Raw genomic sequence first — 26600 nt, forward strand, 5'->3', positions numbered from 1 at the left:
TCTCCCAGTCCTATGACTGTGGTGAAAAAGATGGTGCACCAAAGCAAAGAGCATGAAGAGACAGTTTGGAGAGGTCAGTCAGCAGAAGTGGCCTCCAGCAGAGACACTGGCTTGCTGCTGTGAGGCACCCTCAATATTAAAGGGATGGTCATCCCCAGCTCATGAACACACTGACCTGGTACTTGTCGTGACATGTCCCTTGTGGGGAGGTACTAACAACTAGTAACAGTTTTCAGTCCAAACTGAAAAGCTGCTGTCTGTAGCCCAACAATAGTTAATGAGGAGCAATCTGGATCAGCCCCTTGGGAGGCTCCTGTAGGAGGTGGCAGCTGGATCTGAACCACAGACATCTCCTGAGAGGTTTGGTTTTGGTCTGCCAGAGAGATGGAAGGGCAGCAGTGTGGGAACAGATCTGGATGATGGGCTCCAGAGTCTGTCTTTGGGCCAAGGCAGCAATTGCAACAACCCATTAATCTGTGGTGCAAGTCCAAGGAGAGAGTCCCTCAGAGGTGATGGGATGCAGAAGGCAGAGAGATAAGGTGAGGGATGTCTTCTGCACAGCCTACGCTTTGGTTTTGTGCAAGGAAGAGAGGTAATAAAACCAGAAATATTTGTTTGCTTGTTAGTTCATGTAAGTGAGTAGAAATTCCCTTTTCAGAAATTCCCCTTTTCGTGGCTGAAATAACTGATCATCTTGGAGACAGGATCCATCCTGCTTTCAAAACTCCCCAGGTCACTTCAGTTCAACACCACTAAGGACTTTGCTTGGAAGTAGGGGAATTTTACTCAGGTGTCTGTCCTGGGTTACCCGAGATGGGCCCCAAGGGTGGGCCAAGACAGACTAAGAAGTTCAAATCACCTTCTGCACCTTGGATGTTCACTTCTGCTCCTACCCCACTGCCTGGTAGGACCATTGTTTGGCCATGCACCAAAACATCAGGGGTAAATCTTCAACCTGCAAGTTTTTTTCAGAAAGTGTGGTTTTAGCTCTGTTTCTGCCCCCAGCTATCTTTTCTGACAGACCAGGAGCAACAGCTGATGGTAGCACGTGGACAGGAGCAAGCAGGATTGCTGGGAAACAGGGACAACTCAGGCCAAACTTTCAAGCAGACTTCATATTTTATAAAACTGTCCGTCTTCTTTAGCTTAGAGGATTCTTTACCTTCCTGTGTAAAATGCAAATAAAACCCCTCTGATTTTTGACAGATTTTTTCTGGAGAGAGATATTGGTGTCTATTGATGGAGGCCATCCAATTGCCTCAGGCAGGTGACACCACCTGAAAAATTATCTACATCTGCCTTTTCTCACAGTATGGGAGAAGGTGATGGTAATCATAGAATCATAGAATCATTATGGTTGGAAGGGACCTTAAAGATCATCAAGTTCTAACCCCCCTCTTGTGAGCAGGGAACCCTACCACTAGATCAGGTTGCACAAAACCTCATCCAACCTGGCCTTAAAAAACTCCAGGGATGGGGTATCAACAACCTCCCTGGGCAACCCATTCCAGTTCCTCACCACCCTTATAGTGAAGAATTTCTTCCTAATATCTAATCTAAATCTTCCCTCTCTCAGTTTAAAAAATTACCCCTTGTCCTGTCACTATCTTCTCTGATGAAAAGCCCCTTCCTAGCTTTCCTGTAGCCCCTTTCAAGTACTGGACGATGCTCTAAGGTCTCCCCAGAACCTTCTCTTCTCCAGGCTGAACAGCCCCACCTCTCTCAGCCTGTGTTCATAGCAGAGGTGCTCCAGGCCTTTGATGATCTTGGTGGCTCTTCTCTGGACCCTCTCCAACAGGTCTATATCTTCCTTTTGTTGAGGGCACCAAAACTGTACACAGTATTCCAGGTGGAATCTCACCAGAGCAGAGGGGCAGAATCACTTCCCTGGCCCTGCTGGCCAGACTTCTCTTGATGCAGCCCAGGACACAACTGGCTCTCTGGGCTCCAGCACACACTGGTGGCTCATGTCAAGCTTCTCATCTACTACCACCCCCAAGTCCTTCTCCTCAGGACTGCTCTCCAGCCATTCTCCCCCCAGCCTGTATTTGTGCCTGGGGTTGTGCTGACCCAGGTGCAGGATCCTCGCACTTGGCCTTGTTGAACTTCATGAGGTTGGCACTGGCCCATGTCTCCAGCTTGTCAAGGTCCCTTGGATGGCCTTCCTTCCCTCTAGGGTGTCAACCACACCACACAGCTTGGTATCATCAGCAAACCTGCTGAGGATACACTCAATCCCACTGTCCACGTCTCCAACAAAGATGTTAAACAGCACTGGTCCCAATACTGACCCCTGAGGGACACTACTCATCACCTGCTTCCATTTGGACATTGAGCTATTGACCATCACTCTCTGGTTGTGACCATCCAGCCAATCTCTTATCTAGCAAGTGGTCCATCTGTCCAACCCATGCCTTGTCAGTTTGGAGACCAGGATGTCATGTGGGACAGTGTCAAAACCTTGCACAAATCCAGGTAGATGACATCAGTTGCTCTGCTATCATCCACCATCTCTGTAGCCTTGTTGTAGAAGGCCACAAGATTGGTCAGGCATAACTTGACCTTAGAGAAGCCATGTTGGCTGTCACCAATCACCTCTTTATTTTCCGTGTGCCTGAGCAGATTTTCCAGGAGGATCTGCTCCATGACCTTGCCAGGCACAGAGGTGAGACTGACTGACTTGTATTTCTCTGGGTATGCAGTATGTGTGCACACACAGAGGCAGATGCATGGGGCTACCAGCAGGGACATGCAGGAAAGCAGGTTTCTGCAGCAGGATCCTTCAGGTAAGGATGTCCTGGCTCTACTTTCCCTCACAACCATCAATCCGCTTCTTGGTTGTGAGCCTCTCCCTTGTTTTCCCTGAACAGAAGGTCCGTTCAGGGAATGCCAAAGTCCAACTGGATAAAAATGAAAAAAAGCTACCATCTTTCCCTCTGCTCCTTTTAGGGTGTCTGAAAGGGCAAAAAAAAAACAACCGACAAACCTGCTGACTTCACACTCTGCTGGAGAAGACGATTCGAAACCAACCAAAATTGTGTTTAGCCAGAGTCAATAAAAGCACGAAGGATCTGGCATTGTCAAACCCAGGAGAAAATAAATTGCCAGTTCATGAACACTCCCTACAATGTATCCTGAAAAGAAGTTTTCTTTCTTCTGCCTCAGAAAAAAAAAAATATGGTGAGGGAGAGGGAGAGAGCTGAGTGTGGAAAGAGCCTGGCAATGCGTATTTCATGTCTAATGATACTGTTTCAGTAGTGAGCAATAAAATGTGGGGCCTTGAATGATGGCATAGGGAAGAATAAATAACAGCACTGCTTACCCTGATTGCCTGTTGGATCACATATTAAATCTGAAGTAAACTGTCTTATTCTTAGGGGCAGGCAAAAAACTTGAAAAAGCAATGGAGTGACATGATCTGTCGTTTTAAAAATGCCAATGATTTTGGATGCCCAGCCTGAGATGCAGTCATGGGTCCTAATTTCAGAAAGAGAAAGAGCTCAGCACAGTCCCCAAACTGCTAGCATGTTTTAGCTCTGAACAGTGAAGGTGCCTCATGCTACACGTATGGGAGATCAGACCTGGGGGGCTGTGTCTCCATAATCATGCCTGGTTTTACTCCCTGGCTCTGCCAATCTGCCTGAAAGCATTGCCACCCCCCACCCTTTACAAATCTTGCCTCACCTCAAACCACCAGCCACTTTCGCAAACCGAAGCCAAAACCAGAGTTCTAATAGTTTCCAGAGATCATGAGAGCATGAGGAAAAGCCACATCCAAGTGATCCTTTATTGAATGTTTTAACAAAATTAAACAGAATATGGAAGAATGCAGAGATAAAAAAGTCAGGCAGAAAATAAATAAGGTTATTTGTTTCCTTTTCTGTGTTGTTTACCCTTACCCTGGTAAGCCCTTTCGTTTTCAACCTGGAGCCATGTCCTGGATGTTGCTAGACATCCATGCAGACCTTAGGCCTGCATGGTATTTGTTGACCGACCTCAGAATGTTCTGCTCAGTGCATGAAAGACATCTTCTCTATGAAGAAGAAATCACTTCCACCATGATAGTGACCTTTGCCTTAAGCAAAAAACGCTCATTCACCTAGTCCAGAGTGATGTGGTGGGCATGAGGGCAGCAGCTAGCATAGAGGGCTGAGGAGTCTTGGAGAAAAATTGGCAGCACACAAAAGCAGGGATGAGGTTAAAATGAGGCAGCCAGAGACCATTTTTTCCTTGGAAACAACCCAATGAATGGAAGTGCTGGTGAGAGAGCAGGGAAGGGAGATGGGTTGGTGTGTCACTTTGGCCCATCTGCCAGGAGACATCGGTACCTGCAAGAAAGGAGGAATGTCCCCATCAGACAAACAGGGGTAGAAATAACATCTTCTCTCTCCCAGGGCAGGAAGCCTATGTTGCTCAGACCAGTTGTCCACCATTTGCACCATCAGGGCTGGAACTGTTCAATCTTCTTCAAGCAAAAAGCAGGTTGTTTTTCTCCTGTTCATATCTGCCATTCCTTGGCTACCAACCCAGGTGGGTTTCACAAAGGCAAAGTGAGTTATCACAGAAAAAGGCGAAAGGCTGAACACGCAGCTGCCGGGTGCTTGAAAATACCCGCTGCTGCATGCGAAGCTTTGTACAGCGTTTTTAATTAGATGTGACAGCTGAGGGTTCAAGCATGTGAGGAATTCCAGGCTAGATGAAAAGAGCCTGGGCAGAGATCAATAAGGATAAAGAGGCAGCGATAAGGAGAAGGACCTGCTTAATCTTGTTTTTATCTCTGTTTATTTATCCTCTGTCAGTGGTGCTCTCCTGATCAAACACACAGGCATGTAGAATCCAGTGCACTTACTCCTTACGACATGACAATAACAACAGAGCTGGCACTCACATCCCCATCCACCCCATCCCTTGGCAAACAGGGTCTTCTGCTGGCTGACACGCAGCCACTGCTGCCCGTGTCTGCTCACCAGCGCTCAGCAGCTCCCCAAGGCCCTCAGCTCTGGCATGTCTCCTGTCCCTTCCCGTGCCGCCGATAGCAAGTGTCGCTCCTCTCCCACACCCTGGCACTTGACAACTTGCATTGAAGCTGAAGACGGACAAGGCAAGTCCATGAGGTGTTGGAGAATGGAGGTGCTTGGCTCTCACCTCTTACTCTCTCAAGAAGCCCAACTCTTCTCCAGCTATTTTTACTCCACATCTCATTAATTTTTTTTTAAAGGGTTAGAAATCACTGTTTGCTTTGTCCTTGAAACGCAGGCACTCTGCAAGCCAGAGGGTGAGGATGCAGGGGGGCTCATGGAGTTCAACAGGGGAGCTCTGCCTGCAAGTCAGAGCAGAGCTGGGTGCTCATCCATTAGACCTCCCATTAATCAGGGTTAAGTGGGGGTTTCATCCCTGATTTACACCCTTCCCGATGGCTCTGCTGTATATCAACTCCAAATTTGGGCCTAAAATGTATTTCTTTGCTCCTTGGGGTTTTACCAGCCTGTTTACACAAAGCAGGGGCACTGGGCAGCCTCTTCCGTGCAGAGACTTGCAGGAAAAAGTGGCTGGGATTTTCATGAGATGTGGGGCCCAATATTCCTGTCTGTACCAGGGCCCTTTGCACTGCCTGAATACACAATCAGACTAAGCCCCAGGGCAGTTGCTTGATTTAGAGCAGCTGAGGGTATAGCTGGATTTTTGGAGAACACACATGCTGTGACTCCAGAGGAGAACTGGACTCAAAGGTACAGAATATATGGGAGTCGATACTTAGCCATATAGTCTCTGAGCTATTTCCAGCCCTGTCTCCCCCCACCCCACGCCTCAGCTTGTGGAATAAAGCTAATTCTAGCAAGCCTATTTTAATTGATCATTGCATCTATTTCCAGGATGATTTGTCTGCCAAAGTCGTAGCATGCCCTACCTTCCATACAAGGCTTTTCTACTGAAGATTGCATGAAGTGTTTCCAGCCTTGTCCTAATTACCAGAAATCCCTACCTGCAAATTAACTACTTCTGTAAGGCACTAGAAAATATTAATCAGCATAACTGCTAACACATCACAGGTTTAACTTCCACTCTAGGTCAATGTAGAGGCAAGATGTTGATGACATATTGAAGGACTTGCATTGACAGTGACACTACTGAAGAGTGAATACAGTATTTTCTTAAACCCAGATTAATTTATTTCTAAATTTAAGATATTTCATTGAAAAACCCAGGCTAAACTTAGTCAGTTTAGACTGTTGCCGTAGTCTGCAGAGGTTGCCCAGAGAGTGAGCTAGTCTGTCTTGCAACTTCTGGTCCTGCCTTTTTCTTTCTGCTGTCTAAGGAGGAGACTGAGTGATAGTGTCCCTTGCCTAAATAACTACTCTTGTAACAGATTAATCAGGCCAAGGCACTTTTACAAATGACCTGTTAAATGCCTTGGCAACTTTGAGATAAACAAAGGCTTCACAGGTGTTCTATACCAAGAAAGAAATGCTGTTTGCTTCACATGTTTCCCAGTGTCTATAGGGGATGGAGGGTGTCTCTGAGATGGGACAGCCAGGATGTTGTTGTTTATCTGTCTGAAATGGGTTAGGAAAATCTCCTGTCAGGATCTCTAGCTGACAAGCAGCAGCATGTTTGAATAACACAGAGCTCCAAAGGTTGCTCTCATAGATGAGGCTTGCAGTTCACCCAGCTATAACTCGTGATGCCTTCCATGATTGCCCATGTGTCTGCACTGTTAACACAACTGCTGTGCTACCAAAACTCCACCACCAGCCCTCATCCTCCTCCTTCAGAAGAAGACCATGGAGCTGTTGAGATCTTCCTTTGTGTCTCCTTACCTGGGTCCTGCAATGTGAAGTCTGACTACCTGTAACTGCGGCCCTTCCAGACAAGCCTGCTAAGCATTACTGTAAGTCACTATCCCCAGAGTCACCACTGCTTGGTGGGAGGAGTGGTGACAAGGGCTGGCAGCTGCACAGCTTCTGCATCAGCTGCAGGCAGACTGCAGATCCTCATTCCCTTTGTGGGCATGGAGGCAAGATGCTGAAACAGTCTCCTGAGGTTAGCTCATTAAGGACCTTTGTTAGAAGAATACATTTTTTTAAAAAGGTTGTCCAGGATTTACACAGCTCTAGGGGATTTAAGCTTCCTTTTTTGTCACACTTTCAAAGATTGTCCAAGCAACGGGAGACAAAAATCCTCAAATTACCAATTGTTTTCCACTTACGTGTTCAGTTTCTTGTCAACAGGCTTGGACTTTTTTTAATAATGTGTTCACCCTGGGAAGGAACTCCATGCATCCCCTTCTAACCCTTCCCTCAAACTCATCCTGACCATGACCCTTGCCATGCCCTGTGCAGCTATTGGAGAGCTGTTGGCCACTCCTTATCAGTCAGAGTTATCTTAATATCATCTCGTTTCCCTTTGTCTAATTAGCTGTCTCCATCTCCTGCAGGTAGGCAGAAGGATCAGATTTTTTAGATGCTACCCTGACACAGATAATCATAACAGCTATTTTAAGGGTGTTTGGGGCTTGCAGGGGCTGCAGCAGTGAGTAGGGGGAGGACCATCACACTAACCTGATGAGTACCTGGGATCTGGATGCACCTGGGAGGAGCTGGAGGGGTTTGGACTTAGGCTATTCCTCACCAAGCTACCCTTCCTGTTCAATTCAATTAAAAAAATTTCAATTTCAGGAATCTTTACTGTTGGTGGTGGTGGTAGTTATTAAGCTCTGGTCAGAGGAGAAATATTAGAGCTGTCATTGAACCCCAGCACACAGGGTCAGATCTATTCTGTGTCCCCTGCAGACTGAGGATATTTTCATCCAGAATCACTGGTTAGATAAACAGAGGCAAGTCGTAAAATATGGGCCTGAGTTGAGGTTCAGACCTGGAGTATAAACACTTAGTGTAATCAGGTCCAAGACATGCAGATCAGGGAGTTATATTGTTTTCGCTACTTTCAAAATCAAGATAGACCAGAAAAAAAGATGAAGATGAAGAAAAGTGTAGGAAACATTGGAGTGGGGGAATCCTTACTGCATCCTGAAGGAGGAAAGGAGGCGCACTTTATTAAATGTTAATGGTACATGAATTTCTGACTGAACATTTATTTTTCATTTCTTTTCCCTATTATTCCTTTGCTCAAACTACTTGTTTCTCACTCTGCTAAAGACACGTAACTTCTCTCTGTTCTGCAAGTGGAAGGTGCAGCAAGCAGTGACTGCCAACTATTTTTGCTCAAAGCAGGGACAGCAGTTTGGGCCCCTGTTAACACTTTCTCTGAGTCCTCATCCATGGCTGATACCTACAAATGTGCCAAGCAAGAGAAGCATGTACTTTCCTCCCACCCACATACACTGGCTCTTCTTGTCCCAGACACTCTGTGGCCATTTCTATTTTCTGATCTGGCATATTTTCTGACCCCTTGGCCAGTTTGGAGCAGGCAACAGCCTTTCATTACCTTTCATTACAAGCTAATGGTGGCACAACGTGTTCAGCACAGAACAGGCAAGGGTGTACATGATCATCTCTCCCTTGGAACTGGAGCCAAACTAGGACTAAGGAGGTCTTTTAAAAAGTATGTTTGTTTTACTGATGACCTTTTAGAAGAAATGACTGTTCTGTCCCATTTCTTACACCAAATTTGGCCTGCCTTGCTTTGGACAGGCTTGATGAGTGTGCAGCTGGGGTGATTGCTTGGCATTCAGTGGCAGAAGTGAACCCACAGGCCTGACAGTCCACATTTGCATATGGTTTCTGGATAATTCATTTCCTTGTTTTCCTGAGAGGTCATGCTCTTTCCACTGCTCGCCTGTGTAAATGGAGGAAGGGATTTTTCTTCTTCTTCTTCTTCTTCTTTTTTTTTTAAATTTAAAAACTGCTCTGCCTACATGATGCCCTCAAAGAACTCCAAGTCTTATCAGCTGCTTTTTGAAAATCAGACCTACTCATCCCCCACCAAGAATGAATTCAACTGAAGCAATCAAAATACCTCCAAGCATGGCCAGGATTTCCATACTAGAAAGGGAGTGTCCATGTTCATGCTTGTGTGGATGGTCCACAGAGTGCTTCACACAGGAAAGATGAGGAGCTTGGGCATAAACCTGGTGTCTTCTTTTTGACACCCACCAGAAGAAGCATCCTGAAGCAACTTGATATGTTGAAGTTAATGTGTTGAAGTTTCTCCTAGATAAAGCAAAGCTGAAAGCAGGAACTTCCATTCCTCATCTTTTGTGGGTGCTCTGAAGGTTGACCCAGCTGCAAAGCTCCTCCAATTAGACTGGTCTGGCATTTAGGAGACCTGGTTCTTTACTTGTCCCTGCCTTCCCATCATATACATCCATGACTGTTCCTCCAAACAGTTCCCTCCAAGTCCAGCTTCAACTTGGCAGTGTATTGTCTAATGCTTCTTGAGCAGGGATAGTGACCCTGTGGCAGAAATATTTCATGAGGAGGAAAACCAAGGTAATTTTAAGATGTGACATACCTCACTGAGTGGGGCTCATCTGTTGTGATGTGGGCATTTTCTTATGATGATTCAGAAATGTCCATGAACCATAAATCAAGCCAAAGATGAGTATGTAACTCATTAGATATAGGTATTCCTAATGCAGACATCTAAGGGAAAGTGAGACTATTCCCAGCTTCTGAGCCCATGAAATATCTGATGATATTAGGATTCAAAATTCCCAAGTAGGGACTGCAGATGTGTTTTGGATCTATTTAGCATCAGCACCTGACACGGGTCAGATGTCCATGGGAGGATGCTAGATGCTAGATTACATGGGGTAAAGAATAACTTGTACTGTTCGGTCTGGTTCACTTTCATTATTTTTATTTAATTGTGTACTTCATGTTAAGGTAGCTCTATAATCAGTGAAGTACCTTTGCCTTCTCTTCCCCTGTCTCTGAAACAGAAGGCAATACTTAAAAATACTGGAACTGAGAGGCCAGGCTACCCAGATGTGTAAACTGTGCATGACACTGATGGCAGTGATGCCCAGTGAGCAGACTGATCTTAAGAAAAGGAACAGATGCAGAATAAGTTTAAGACCTTTACAGAAGAGATAAGGGAGGATCTGCACATTATTCAGTAAATCTCAAACTGCTGGTGATCCAGATGGTCCCTTTGCTCTTTTACTGATGTGTGATCATTAGCAGAGATGTGTAGCCCATCAGTAAATCAACCTAAATACTTTGTTATAATAGTCCTCATTACAGAACATTGATAGATTAACTGTGCTCCTTTTCAGTTTATGAGCAAAGCTCTTTGCTCTCCCTGGCAGTGTGATTAATGTGAGGTTCACATACTTAACATTAGAGACCAGTATTTATGGCCTTAAAAACATCAAGAAAAAAGCAAAATGTCTGCTGTGACAGGACATATAGTACAAGTGTCAAATCTTATCAAGGATCCTCTCATCCATTATAGCTTCAAGAGGTGCTATCATTTACCAAGCTGACCTAGGAGACCCCAGAGCCTCATTGTAACATTCTTTGTATGGTAATCCAGTTAAGAGCAAAATGCAGGCTAAGTGAGACATCGCTTAACACTTTCATATACTCAATAAAACCGTTACTGGGAAAGAAATCATCAGTAAGACAGCCAAAGTCATTCTTCTCCAAGGGGGAAGGACAGAGTTCAAATTATCCTTAGCCAAGTGAAGTGATTTTCTCCCTCCCTTGCTGTACAAACAAACTGGGAGCAGTGGTGCTGCTGCTGACAGGTGGGTGGTACAAATTTGGGGGTGACCGTAAGGTGGGGCTGAGGCACAATCCAGGCCAGTCCATCCCATCAACCTTCACAATGATTAGAGTTGTTTTCAGTGATGCTGCTCTTTAATCAATGTGGCTGGAACTTACCTGGATCTTGCAAAAGAGTTACAATGGGTTTGTCTGCAATGCAGCTTGAAAGCTTCAGGGAGCACAATCCCTGGTTACATGAACTAATTTCTCTTATGGGCTTCAGAATCCAAAATCATGAGTGAGGGAAACAGATCATAATCTCCAGTTTGGGCATGCTGTTACAAAGTCAAACTTCTCAAAAAAGACCTGAACTGCCCTCAATCTCCTGTACATCAGGGACGTGCCTGTAATAGGCATGGTCTGCTAAAGGAGCTGCACTGCTCAGTGGTTGCCATCACAACATGTTTCACAGATGAGCTCAGAGACAGCTTGACTGGGTTGATTTATTAATATGCTCCTGTAATAGGACAGGTGTTACTGAATGACTAATACTGGCCCTCTATCAGTTAAGCACTCAAAGGCACTTCAGCATGCACAGAATCACAGACACGCCTCAGTAGCATTGACTTCAAGGAGACACTAACATGAAGTTACAGTCAAGCACATGCTTTCATGAGTCAGGACCCTTATTTGATTAAACTACTTGTGATATTTGCAAGAATACTGACAGATTGTGAAAGCTTCATTGACATAAGGTTGAGTCATTATTTGTCCAGATATGTGAAGGACTATAATCCAGCTTTCTCCCTTTGTCAGAACTGGTTCAAAAGACACATCTCTTGTGCTGAAGGCGAGTAACAGCAAAGAACTTCAGTGTGCTTTGGTTTCAGTGTGCATTTCAGTGGGTTTAAGGCAAACAATGACAGGAAGGTTCAGAAATTGTCATTTCTGGACATGTTTTGCCCTGTCTAAACCCAAAGAAACTATGTGCAGGATCAGAATGTGAACCAATGAAGTACAAAACCCAGACTGGACTAAGTTTGGAAGGAAACTGAACTGCATGTAAAGATTCAACCAACTTCATCCACAGAGTGTGCACCAAATGAAGAGGCTCCATCTCAAAGGGAAAACTTTAACTGGCATCATAATATACCACCCAACTTCCACGCAAGAGCCTGCAGGAAGTGTTGTTTCACTTCATCCCCAAAATCTGAGGGTTAAAATGTTGTTAACCACTAGCTGGGAAAAGGGTTTGGATGCTTTCTGGTTTGGGAAAGTTTATTTTTCATGATAAAGGGCTCTCAAAATCAGCTGTGAGTTGTAGTTAAATCACTGCCTCTACATGCCTGGAGCCAGTGACAACGTTCCTGAGCTGTGCTGAGATGGGAGCTTGCAAAACGTCTCCATTTGATGTAAAGGGGAGGACTTGCAGAGGAGTTCACATTTACCCAGAGATTTATTCGGGGAGAGGGCAAGCTTGTGCCAGACTTGAAAGAGAACGTGCTTCTGCGAGATAAATTCATTTTCGTGTTTGTTTATCTAGTGTAGAAAAACGGTCCTGCCTAGCAGAGCATACGCTGAGCATAATGAAAGACAAACGTCAGCTTTTGAAGAAAAACACCCATTCATCAAAGGACACGGAAGAACAAACAACTTGTTCATTAAAACACAACTGAAAGGTGGCTTCTCCTCTCCGTTCCACCTGCTTTTCCAAGTTGGGGGTTTCATGGGAAACTGGTTCTCTCCTCCCTTTCTACTTACTCTCTGTCTTGGAGCAGATGAAAGGCTTTTCCCATCCCAGAGAAGGGCAAAAAAAAAAATACCCAAACCCTAGGTCTGTAGAACTCACCATCTTTTTCTTCACTGTTTTGGAGAAGGCCATGTCTGCATTGAGTCTATGTCTGTTGTGACAGATACTGGCTGAAGGACTGATTCTGTGTCTGGGCCAAACTCTGGAAGGCACTCGGTGCTCTCTGTGAGACCTTGTGGCAGGCACTGGAAGCTGGTAATGTGATACATCCCAAGGATCCCTCTGAATAGGAGGAAGCAATCAAAATCTTCTAAATTTTCCCAGGATGGGAAAGCAATTTCCTTCTCCAGCTGTAAGAACCAAGCAGATTGAAAGGTCTCAGGGAAAGTAATTATTGCCCTTTGATGAGTCTATCAGGAAGCTGAGACAGGCTCATTGGTGTGAATAAACATTTTTGTCTTTGACCTAATTGCCTGAGTAAATCCAATAAAAAGAAATCATTAGCTTAGTGTGGCTAGTGTCTCTATCCCTGCATGTAATATTGATTTATTTTATGAAGTCTCACACAGATTTATGGACATAAATAAGTAAAAGAAAAAGGACAATAGCCAACCCATGTGGTGGGTATGCCAGGTAAATCCACGAAAGCTTGGCCTCTGCCTGGTTTATTTATGATTTTTCTCCTCAATGAGGCTTTTGATTATATCTGTTATAATATCAGTCATCTACATTTCTTGAAGCCATAATTAATTAATTTTGGTAAAACTACGAAATATGACAGACAAGAACAACTCTTGCTATGGCTGCCCCTCAGGCTGTCTTTTATTATAACATCACATTTGAAAGCTCAAGATTAGCAAAGGACTGAATCACTGATTGATTTTTGCACACTTTTAATCTGAAGTCACAGTTCATTTCAGTCCTTTAAGAAGGGGTCATCTGAGCGCAAAAGATCATGTTTACACTTTCCAGTTGTCAGCAATGAATTGCTGCTTAAAGAAAAAAAGGAAAAGAAAAAGAAAAAGGAAAAGGAAAAGGAAAAGGAGAAGAAAAAGGAAAAGGGAAAGAAAAAGAAAAAGAAAAAGGAAAAGGGAAAGAAAAAGGAAAAGGAAAAGGAAAAGGAAAAGGAAAAGGAAAAGGAAAAGGAAAAGGAAAAGGAAAAGGAAAAGAAAAAGGAAAAGAAAAAGAAAAAGATAAAAAAGAAAAAGAAAAGGAAAAAAAAGAAAAAGAAAAAGAAAAAGGAAAAGAAAAAGAAAAAGATAAAAAAGAAAAAGAAAAGGAAAAAAAAGAAAAAGAAAAAGAAAAAGAAAAAGAAAAAGAAAAAGAAAAAGAAAAAGAAAAAGAGGAGACTTTGAGACTCCTCTTCAAGTGTAGATTAGATATAAAAAGAAATGAGTGGAAGAGAGAAATTCTGCTTTGCACTTGGAATCTGCAAAAGGGACCTGAGAAGAAACAATACAGCTTCAATCCGGGAACACCTTGTAAAAGCAAAGCCTAGAAAAATGTGGGTAGGTAAAATTACTCACCATCCTGATCACAAAACATCAGTGTTGGCATTTCTTTGGATGTAACTGGAAACTTATTAACCATGATTCACTTTAGCTGGGGATTTTCTTAACCTATGAAGTTCAAGTAGCTGTTTCTTCTCCCCAGACCACTGATCTGGCTTTGCTGCCTCTGAGACTAAATAGACGCCTTGTGCGAGTGACCTTATTGACAACGCTTGGCACATAGGCTTTTATTTTCCAAAAGTGAGTAAGCAGACACCCAGGTTTAACTTGTGACCTATTAATACATCTGGCTGGGACACAGCAAGGCCACAGACATCTCAAATTGTACATTCATTTGTTTGAATAGCATATTACTTTGTGCCTACTCACAGCCCAAGCCTGACAGCTTTGTAGGGCAGGAGGGAGGGGCAGTGTAAGCTCAGCTGCTGGGGAAGAGCTGGGACATGAGGAGGAAGACTTCTCTTTTTTTTTTTTCTGTAGATAAAGTATATACTGTCTTCTTTTTTTTAATGTTTTCCTTTTTTTTCTTTTGCCCTTTCCCCTGCCCCACCCGAATCTGAATCAAGGGAATAATAACCTGGGTGAACTCTCCCCCACCTGAATCTGAATCCAGGGAATAATAACCTGGGTGAGCTCTCCAGCTGCAGTGGCTCAGCTGTGCTGGCCACTGTGCGTGGAGTCACAAGCTCATCTCTTTGCATCTACATGGAAAGGAGCAGCAGCCGCTTCCCCAGCTCTCCTTCCACTTCTCTTCATCTCATCTGCTGATGCTGCTAAGGACAGAGGAGATCATCTGGTCCAACCTTTCTAGGTACTACTACAGTTTATAAGAGATGGCTCAGCACCCTGCCAAGCTGAGACTTAAAACTGCCCAATGTGGGAGAAACTGCTACTTCCCTTGGGAGAATATTCCAGTGTTTGATTGTCCTCATGGTGAAAAAATCTACTTCTTGTGTCCAATCGATATCTCCCCAGGAGCAAATTGTACCCATTACCCCCTTGTCTTTTCCATGTGGCTCCTTGTAAATACGGAGTCTCCATCTTCTTGGTAGCCACCCTTTGAGTACTGGAACATGGTAATGAAGTCTTCCCAAAGGCTTCTTTTCTCCAGGCTGAACAAACCCAGTTTTCTCAATCTCTCCTCATATGACAGGTCCTCCAGTCCCCTGATCATGCCTGTAGCCCTTCTCTGGACCCTCTCCAGCCTGTCCACATCCTTTTTGTAGAGCAGGGACCAAAACTGAATGCAGTACTCCAGGTATGATCAGACAAGAGCCAAGTAGAAGGGGATGATGAATTCTTGATCTCTGCTGGTGATGCCCTTGTTGATGCAGCCCAGCATCCTGTGTATTGGGTAAAGTTATGTATTGGGTAAAAAAAAGATGGTTTAAAAAGCCTCCAGGTGTTTCTTCTGTTCATCAGAAACTAAAAGCTAATGCAAGATTTGAGGGCTAAAGCTCATCTGCTTTAGTAACTCTGTTCTACTCTTCTTGTGCCAAGCAAAATGAAAATGGCAACCCTAGAGATAACCAGACAGTCAAATTACTGAGACATAGAAATGTATGCATAGACACATGCATCTAGTTTTTAAAGCAAGCCAGGAAGTTCCACTCCTTGGAAAAAAGATTAGGGATATGTCAGGCAGAGCAGACACAGTGGTGAACCCAGACACTAAAAGGCAAATAAATGAATGAGGAAGGTCCTAGGTAGCAGATAACAAACTAAAAAAAATCATTTAGTTGTAAAGGAGAAGATATGAGAGGTGCTTGCATCACAGGACAGTTGGATCCAGCTCTGGAGCGATCCCAGGCGCCTGCTGAATTCCTTGGGGGTGAAGCTGCATTTGCTGAATTCGCCAGCAGCAAAATCAGTACAAGAAGTGCCTCCTGCCCCCATCCACAGCCACTCATCCCCTCTTTCTCCTCTTACTGCAGGTTATCCTCCCCTCTGTCATGCCCATTTGGTTGTTATCCCAGATTCAAACTATGTCAGTAAAAGCTGAAGGGAATCAAGAACTGATCCTTTACCTTGACATGCCTCAGGCTGTACCAGGGGAGGTTCAGATTGGATATTAGAAGAAATTTCTTCACTGAAAGGATGGTCAGGCACTGGAACAGGCTGCCCAGGGAAGTGGTGGAGTCACCATCCCTGGAGGTATTTAAAAGTTGTGCACACATGGGGCTTTGGGACATGGTTTAGTGGTGGGATTGGCTGGGTTAAGGGTTGGACTTGATGATCTTGAAGGTCTTCTCTAACCAAAACAATTCTATGATTCTGTAATTTTTAGAGGAAAAGGTCCAATTCATTATTACTTTTCTGAACCATACTGTTTCCTTGTTCCCTAAGTGTCAACAGGCTAGAGGAGATATTGTGAAATGTTTTTGAAGTTAAATGGAGCATAGATGAAAGGTGGGCAAGTTCACAAAAAAAAAAAAAATTGCATCAGGTTTCTCACCCTAGCTGAGCTGCTGAGATCTGGCCATTACAGATTAAGAGGCAAATCTCTGAGGATTTATTTCGTGTTCCAAGGATTTATTTGATGTTTTGGCATGCTAATATCCCCTTGTTGGAAGAGGAGTGCTATATGAGAGTGTTTAGCTCACTTGGCAATGCATGGCATGTCCCCTGCTGCTGCTGCTCCACAGAAGAGATGACATGCTCCTACTGAACCTGTTGCTCTTGGAGCATGGCTTTAATGCTGTGACTTGGAGTGGTGGACTCCCAACACAGTGATTGCCTCACTGGCCAAGGATAAACTCACTACCTGTGGGCCTGGGGCAGGCTTGAACCAGCAGGTCCAACCAGGCCAGGCTTTCTCCTATGGGATGCAGCAAATGCATCTCCACTGGAGAACACAAACGTGCCACCCCCGAGGCAGCTTGCAGGTGGCTTCCTTGTTCTGGAGGCCAGAAGAAGGGAGACTTGGGCTGTCCTATGCCAGTTGGTGGTAGGGCCTGAGAACATTCCTAAACACATCAAGTCACCAAGTATGGAAGTAAATGAGTGCAGAGCACTGCTAGTTCTTGAGGTCAAGGTAGGCTACCAAGAGGCACAGATTAGCAGTCTAACAGCTGTGGGATTTCAGCTGCTCAGGGCACAAGGATCAACATCTCTTCAGATTTTCCTGATCTGCCTTACTCTTTTATGGAAGACATTTTTACTTTACAGCAGGTTATACAGGTGAAGCTTTTCCATCAGAAGTGGGACTTAACTTGAAAATTAAGAAAAAAAATAGATACCCATCTATGGAGATTGACACAGAAGCTTTTTCTTATCTCCTGTTGTAATTAATGAAGAGCTATGTATGATTCATCTGCATAAGCACAGGTGTCTAGTGACATTTCACATGTCATAGAGCATCAAACACCTGCCCAGGGTTGGCAGGTATGACACAGGCCATGGAGACCTGTCCTCAAAAGGCAGTCACAGAGGACAGCAAGAGCATCTGAGGTGGCAACACACATCTGTGACTTTTGCCTCTGGTCCATGCTTTGACATTTTATTTTAGAATTAATCAGATCAGTGCACCAAATCTCACCCAGCAGTCTGGTGAATCCCACCAGGCATTTCAGGAATCCAGTGCTTGGCACATGTGATGACAGGATGGCCATACTTGTCCTCAGAGCAACCATGCAAGTGGGCAGGAGTCATTCCCAGGGAAAGCAGCTCACCTGGAACCACTGGCACAGCTCCTGCTAGGAATGGGCTGCTGGAATAGACAGACCCTGATTGCTACACATGGATCTGAGCTGCCAAAAGGAGGTTAATTCATTTGCACAGGTACAGTAACTGGTACCACACTCAAGAGAAAGACAGTAATTGCTAACCTGTAAAAGCTGTGGAAGAAAATTAAATAATACTTTCCTAAAAGGCATAGAAAGTTTAGGAGAGTAAAACCCATGGGCATAAAATACAGGATCCCACAAGAATATAAATTCTTACCAATCCCCAGTTTTACATGCTTTTCTTCAGTTTCTTTGACTTTAGAGTAGAGGAAGTGTTATGTATTTTTTTAAAATCCATGTAATTTCTGCAGTCCCTTTCCTTTCCACGCTCTGTTCTCAGCAGAGTTAACCCTTTCTTTCTAATGTTCTGTTGTTCTGGAGATGTTCTACAACCTGTGTGACACTGCTAAAGCACTTCAGAGAAGCTTATCAAACCCTTGAGTGTGAATGCAAATTCTAGGAACAACAAAAAGAGCAAAAAATACTGTGAAAAATGGTTGTCCTTGAGGAGAGACAAATCCTGAGCTTGGTGGGTGTGTAGGGAGAGTGAGGGATGGCTGAGGAACACACACCACCAATGGGGAATTTAAAGCCATTTTCTACCAGTTTGACACAGCTTTGTTCCTCTTTCTGAGTGTGCAGGCCCAAATATGCCTGTATTTCAACATCTTCTCTGTTGTTGTTCGAAATAATTAATTTAAAATAATTAAAAATAAACAAGGAAAAAAATCTGATAGTGGTGAGGAGCCTTGGAAAGGGCTTTAATAGCTGCAACAACATGGTTAAACTGCCCGTAGCTCTCTGTTTCTGTTATTTGTTGTTTTGGGGTTTTTTTCTGAGGTTTTAGTCCCTGATCTCAGTAGGGAGAATTGTGTGGTAAAGGGTTGTCAAATTGTATGTTTGCAGATGGGAAGAAAGAATGGTGTCTGTAACAGCTAATGGGAACTGGCATATTTTTGTATCATAGTTATTCATATTGTCAGTATTGCTGCACCAGAACACATACATGTACACCAGATCAGGAGCTGAGCCGTAAGAAGTCTTTCCATTGAGCCTCTCATTTGGCAGAGGCCTGTCTGTTACAAATTTCTCAGACTGCTTTCCTAAAATAAAGCAAAAAATTGCTTTCTTCATTGCCTTTGAAAAGAAGTGCCTCTGGCAGCCTGCCACAGACTTCCCAGGACACAGGATTTGTCTGTATAACATTTTGAGTTTTCACCGACAAAAAGATCCATTAGTATTTTGATGTTAAACTGTGTTATTGCATTTGAGTTTCTTCCTCCAGTTGGAAACAAACAGTGCTACAGCCAACATAAAAATACAACATGAAAGCAACGAAGGTGGCATTTTTCAATTATTTCCCACGTGGGCACCTCAAGCCACTTGACAAGTCTCCAGAATGGCTGTCCTTGCTTGTCACTAAGAGCACTCCAGGAAAGAGAGGTTGAGGATTTGTCCTGTGGGAAACGGATGATGAAGCAAGGCTAGATAGAGACTAGGCTTTCTCAAGGCCCATTCTGCTCCATAGCTTTTGGTTTTCCTCCCTTCTTTGTATCACAAGATCCACAAGCACAGAGAGGAAGACACCTTCTCTGCCATAATGCTTTGGCCACTGATAAACAATTTTCTCTGTGTTTCCCATCATGGCAACCTAAACCCTTCTGAGGTGACAAGAAACAAACCCACTTTCTCCCACTCACAATCCTGGTGTTTGCTTTGTGAGCCCAAAGAAAGGTTCAACACAATATTTTCAGTATAAAGTTTAATATATACAACTGGCCTGAGTTCATAAAGTAAAAAATGTGTGGAATGAAACTAGAATAATTTCAAAAACATGAAAAATATATATTCAATTAGAAGTGGCTCAAGATTATTTATTTGTGCAGCCGTGTGGAGAGTATATGCTGGGGAATATTGCAGTACAGTTCATCTTACTGCTAGAGGTGAATCTAAGTCACTATACTTGCATCTCAGAGTGAACTTTCCCAGAATTTAGGAGGAAGCCTTTAGATCTCACCAGGGAGCTTTAACTTCAGTCAGTGAAGTTGTTTTTGTTTCTTTTTTTTTTTTTTTTAAATAAGTCTACTACCTGGAAACACCATAGCAGTCTCCTACAGGAGTTTCCAGCTGTTCTCAGTGCAGTAATGCTTCTCCTTCCTCTACCAGAGAAGGACAGAAGAAGATGAAGGAGGTGTCTGCTTGTCCCATGGAGGGAGGTCTTGACTGTTGCCTGTCTCCCTGCACAGCCACTTGCCATTAGCACAGAGCCCATGTAAGGTCCCCTTCACCATCCTGGACTTTTTTGGTGTCAGTGATCCTTGAAGCTGTGGAGTAAAAGGGAACTTACCTCTTCTGCAGCTAACAGCCCAGATATTCACACCATCTCATCAGACTCCTCCAGCTGAGCCAAACTCACCCCTGTCTGCAGATAAAGACTTGGCCATTGGGTGCATTCTCCAACCAACCCCGTCTTCCCTGACTGAAACCATTTCCCATTTTTCCAGGTTGGAGTGTGCAACCTATTAATTTTAAAAACACTTTTGAGTGCTGTAAAGCAAGCTGCTCTTCTCATTTCCAGCTTCCAGACCTTTCATCCATCAGTCACATGCATAAAGCACCAGATAGCTATTATGAGAAATTAGACATCAGGTAACATTTGTTTTGGGTTAGCATGTGTTTGTTTAAATGTTTAAACTGCAGCCTGTACTTTATTTTAACTTGTTTTGTCATTTGCCCATAACTACCTCTACCATGTTTGATATCAAGCTTTTTAGGAAAGAAGCAAACTCACAGTGCTCAGTGTGTGCCCTGTGCTTTTGCACAGTGTGTGAACATGAAGGGCAGGACCCAGTTTCTGAGGGAAGTTTTGTGCTGTGTGAGTTCTGCTGGGCTGATTCAAGGGAGAATACCCGAAATCATGTATGAACACACCATTCACAGACTGCAGTTTTCTTCTGAGTCTATGCCAATATGGTGCCAAGAGCAACCTGGTAGTTGAAGACAAACTTCTGTGTCTGTTGAGTCAAAGAATTGGACTCAATGATCCTTATGGGTCCCTTCTAACTCAAGATATTCTATGATTCTATGAGGTATAGAGTTGTTGACCAAGGGAAATTTTTATATCCTATCAAGATTTTGCCATGTAACAGAAAATGCTCCACATCAGGATGAACAAGAGATCATTCAGAGCAGCGACAAGCAACACCTTATCTGCAGAATAAGCCTTTCCCTGGCATAAGGAGTGTCCCTGGCCACTGGGACTCTAGAATGTATGAGCTATTCTGCTTGCAATGTCAGTGACCAAATGTTCACCGGGCAATAGTAAAAATGTTTCCGATGTTGCACTGAGCATAATATGGGAGGTCAGGGTCAAGAGGCTGATCTAAATTAGGCAAAGCTGACTTACATGCAAGTTGCTGCATCGTACAAGGATATTTAATTACTAAGACTAATCTGTGAGGGGTGAGTATGTGTTTCACACTGTTCTAGGATAGGTGAAAGTCTTGCCCTGTTCACTCTGACTCAGAATTCCAACTTAGTAGGGAACATGTACATTCCCATGAAAAGCTTCAACAGTGTGATGTTTCATACAGAAACAAATCTGAAGCTGTTCAGTAAGTTTATTATGAACCTTTAAATGTCAGTTCCCAGGGTCTGCATGTTTCACTTTTTGGCTGTAAATATTTTTTGTTGAAACCATATTTTGCAAGATGTGGAATATTGTTGCTGGATTGTAATTTGCTCTGTTCTCTTCCTCTTTTATGTGTAGAGTGGTGTTTGAAAGGAAGCAGTTTTTTGGCTTTTCTACCTACTATAGCTGGAGTGCTATAGAAAGAAAAAAGAGAAGAAAGAAAAGGAAAAGAAGACAAAATGTTTTCAACCGCCCGACCATTTGATCATGGTGATCATTATATAACGATCAAAGCAATTGCATCATTGTCAGAATTGTTACTCCTATCAGGAATCACAAGCTGTTTTAGACTGCTAGCACTATTACTATGCTTATAAGGTAGAGAAGCTGAGGCAAAGGACGACAATGTGACTTGTCCCAGGCTGCCCAACAGCAACAGCTGACAGTGGTGTCCATGTCTTTTCAGGATTGCATTGACAATTGCCTTGCCCCAACAAAGAGTTGATTTGACTGTTTGGTTCCAAGGATTCAACACCCATACTTCTTTATGTCTCAGGAGGTTTCACTTTGGAGTAGCTCCAGTCTGATCTGGAGGACTGAGCTTTCCTTGGCTGCTGGAGAAGTGCGTTCCTCACCCACAACTTGCCAAGCCATGCCCAGCAATTCCATGGAGGGCAGCTCATCTCCAGGACTATATTAGGGTAGTTATGATATATGAGGGCTGAGGCAGCATTTTTCACTGCCTCTGATATGGTGTTAGCTTTTTTTTCTGTGTTTCTTGCATCTCTGTTGCTTTTTGCTTCTTGGGTTTCTTGAAAGCCCTGCCAATGAGTTGTGGCAACTGCCACAATCATTTGTTATTTGGAGGCAGAGGGAGCTCCTGGGAAACCATGACCTTTGTGGTGGGTGCTGGGCAACGTGCTCCAGGTCACGAGGCTGAGCAACACTCCTGGGCTGTGGCAAGGGGAGGACACCAGTTTTCCTCACAAAACCCAAAGGAGACTGACTCTGCTGTGAGAAAAATCTGTCTCTGTTAGATGCTGGTGAATATTGGATAGAAAAGGATTGTTGAGTCTTGGCTCTGCTTTTTTAATTTATTTATTTTTTTTAATAACTGCTCTATCTGAATTTGCAGCCTCAGCAACATAATAATAAATGTAAAATGGTCACGTCTGCCTACCCCATAAATAAACAATCAATTAAACTAAACCCAAGGTTGATGTACACAACACAGACCAATCGTTGGACATTTCTCTGTGAAAGTTCCATGCTGCCATAACTTCAGGCTAAACAAGTCTGAATCAAGAAGTGCTTTGCCCCAAGTCTGTATATTTTATGGGAAGCTGATGCTTATTTTCCATGGGAAACACATTTTTCCAAAGGACAGTTTCAGCTTGGCAGCTCAGCCCAGTGCTGCTGTGACAAGCTGCTCTTTTAGCTGTGCTGACAGATTTTTTTTTGAGAAATATTTATTTTTTCAGCTAAGTCGTGAGGCCAGTGACAGGTACATAGCGGAATGCAACAAAATGCAGGGAAGCGCACAAGAAAACATGGAAGTTGGAGCACAACCTGTTTCACTGACATAGCCAGATTGGGCACAGGTTGAAGCCAGATTTGTGTAGCTCTCAGTAGAAAGACATTAATAATGGGGTAGTCCAAGTCTGCTGATCAAATTAAAGGACCTAAATGGAAAATTTTATGTCAGGTAGACTTGAAAGTTGTTTTGGAGTGCTCCTGCCAATATGAAAGATGTAAATAATTTGGCTTGATCCAGACCTGCATTTCTTAGACGAAAAAAATAAAATGAAAAAAAAAAAGCAACCTTCTAGCTCAAATCCTTCTGTTGGTGGGAAAGTCTGATGTCAGTGAAAAAGAAGTTCTACTTTGCACTTAACCAGATGGACACTTCTGAAGTCCTAGTGCATCTTACAAGAAAGCATTCAGTAGAAAACAATCCAAAAGGTACAAAGGCACAGTTCCCCCAAATTAAATGTCTTTTGGAATGTGTGTCTTTCAAAGTGTTATTCTTCTTTCAAATAATAAATTAGACATCTGAGCTGGAGAGTTACTCAAACCATTGCCTAAAAAAATTGTTTTTCTCAGATTAATTAGGCCATTAACATCTTGTAATGCTGAGACTGGTGTTTTGATTCCTGCTTCTTCAGTCTCCCTACGTATTGTGAGAGCTCAACCAGTGTCAGCTGCAGTGATTCTCTCTGGGAAACAATGTCTGAAATAGTCTTGTGACTGCACATCCCAGAGGCCTTTTTTCCAGTACCTTTCAGGCAAATGGCTCTGTTCAGAATAAGCAGGAAAGGGGCACAAATTGTGCCCAGTCACAAGCACTAGCTCCAGAATATCAGCTCATCTCAAATCCCTTCCCACAAGCCGTCAGTGACCTGAATAATTATTTGCTTCCAAAATTCTTCCTCGTGGATGGAAACTGGCATATGCTTTCTCCTTCTTGCAGTTGTTACTGAATACAGCCAATTCACCCACAGAACTCTCCATGGGCATAATAAACTAATTGCATCCAATGTTATACTTTCCTCATGCACTGAGGATTATTTTAGCACTGAAACGAGTTCAGCCATAACCACAAATCCTCAGGGAACAGAACTCGGGAGATACCCAATGATCATGAATCTCTTGAAACAGAGCTGGATGGTGAATTACTGGCTTGGAAGCAAATGGTTGGTTTAAAGAAAAAATAAAACTTCTGAAAGCTTTTCATGTGAATGATTGTTTATTACAATGGTTCTGTAGTCTTTTCTAATCAGAAATTTCCTTAAATTTCTAGAAGTCATGCAAAAGCAGTTACTTGCCAAAATAGGAAAACATCTCCATTTAGGATTGTATATTCTAAGAGTGCTGACAATTCCAATAGATAAAGCACCAAACATGTCAAGTGGTAGCTGGTAAATTGGTTCATACCACACTGTATTGACTTCATACTACTGCTTTTTTGGAAGGTCAGTCACACACAGTGGAAAAGCAATGAAGTCACTGGTTGCACATGATGCAAGTTTTGCATCACACATTGATTGTGAGCAGGAAATTATCTTGTTTTTTTCTGTCAATGAGGTACCTGAAAACAGAGATCACTAACAGATAAGTACATTCTCACCACTCAAGAAGCCTAATGCACCCAGCATGATCAAACTCTCTATTGGTGCAAGTGCAGAAATGGTGGCAAGAAGGCTCCCATGCCTTCCTACTGAAAACACCTTGCAGACAGGACCTTTCACTCTGACCTGTGTCTGTGCCCATACTAGTAGTTTAAATGAAGTGTACTTACTCACTCCATAAAGTCAAGGTCCTTCAAACACTTTCACCCTGTGCCAACTAAAACTCTCCCAGGCTCGTGAGATAGAATCATAGAATAGTTTGTGTTAGAAAGGACCTTAAAGATACCTATATCCAACCTCCCTGCATTGACAGGGACACCTCCCACTGGCTCAGGTTGCTCAGAGCTCCATCCAATCTGCCCTTGAACACTTCCAGGGAGGGGGCAGCCACAGCTTCCCTGTACAACCTGTTCCAGTGTCTCACCACCCTCATAATGAATAATTTACTCCTTATGTCTAGAGACAGAGCCCTTCAGGAGCTCTTCCTGGCAGGCAGCAGATCCCAGAGCCAGGGATGTTCCAGGGTCATTTCCTTTACTGCTATAGGCAGAGCATCAGCATATACATTTCCAAACAGTGTAGAAATGTCATGCTGGGGCTTGCAGGATCTGGAACTATAAAATGTTACATTTTCTGCAGAATGACTTCCACTCATTCTCCAAGCTCATCAGATTGTACCAGGGAACACAGCAGGTTGTCACATGTTAACAAGACATAACATTACTCTTACAGTGACCCCTTGAGAACCTTGAAGTGCACAGCACTCTGCAAACATATTACCAAAAGAATCTCCCCTCTGCCAAAAAAATGTATAATATAAGCAGGACATGAAGAAACAGGGGTGTTGATGGACAGGAGACAATGAGATGGTCTTGGAAGGCACCACAGGAAACTGCTCAGCTGTAAGCACTGCCACATTTCTTGTAGGCATGACGGGCTGATTTTGAAAGCATAGAGACATTTTCACATCTCGACAAGAGTATCAGGAAGCTGCAGATCAGTCTTCACACATTTTTTGAGTAAAGCAAAGCCTGCTGAGGTGCATACAGGGAAGATCTGCTGCTGCAAAACCCAGCACTCCTACAAACTGAAACTATCAGGACACCTCTCCTAGAACTCCACGTTCATCATTATTCCCTATAATTCATAGCAAATGCTTTACATTTACCCATTTTTTCCCTCTGCTGGCAGCCCTGCCAACTCCTTGCTGGATTCTTTCCCTCTTTTGCCTCATCAGCACCAGTGGACGAGGCCAAACATTCTTCATTATGTGCAGCCTCATGATGTCCGGTTTCAATTTTTGCTGACATTTTTGCAGCTCCATTCCTTCAGATGGGCTTAGACAAGCCCAGCAAAATGTAACTGAGGATGAAATCATGACTCACTGCATTTGAGAGGACAGGAGGACCCAGAGCCACAGCTCTTGGAAACATGTAGTGAGATCAGTTTTTTAAACATAACCCTAATTCTTACATTTGCAAAGTAAGGCAAATCCTTCTGTTTCAAGAAGACAACTTCATTATATTTGATACCTAACTCTGAGCTTTTTGTAGTTTAATAGAAACTTATGCATCTTCAAAGTTGTAAATTTTGCTGGTATCTCTGTCCCAGTAACCATTGCAGAGGTAGTGATTTAGACAAAACCTTCTGACTTAAATCCAGTATAGGTGGTCTCCCTCAACTCATTTTATGGACCACAAAGAAAAATGGGAAATTCTACGGTTCAGGTCATTTAACTTCATCTGGTGTTTTCTAGCAAAATGAATCTTAGCCCTGGAAAAACCTTTTTCATTCCACAAGAGAGGCTAAGGGCAACTTGCCATGTATTCTACACTTATAGTAAGGTGAAATTTATCTTATTCAAGAAGTAGCATGACTTATTTTTCTGACTGAATTTCAGATTTGTTCCTTTAAAGAGCATCCCATTTTTGCTGACTAGAGATGTGACTATACTGGTAGACACACTTACAAGCACAGATTAAAAGCTTTCCATCTGACAATGTCAGCTGCCCTATCACACACTTTGCCATAGTTTTCCAGACTTGTAATTTCACCTACCTCAATCTCAGAAGAGGCCCAGGACCAGATCTCCTGGTCTCTTTAGCTGCAGTTAGCTGTTTCTCCAGGATTTGTGTTGCTGTTGATGTGCAAAGAGCTTCAGTTTTCCCATTTCACGGGCAGTAGT

Source organism: Apus apus, chromosome 4, assembly GCF_020740795.1.
Source record: "Apus apus isolate bApuApu2 chromosome 4, bApuApu2.pri.cur, whole genome shotgun sequence".
NCBI classification, from domain to species: Eukaryota; Metazoa; Chordata; class Aves; order Apodiformes; family Apodidae; genus Apus; species Apus apus.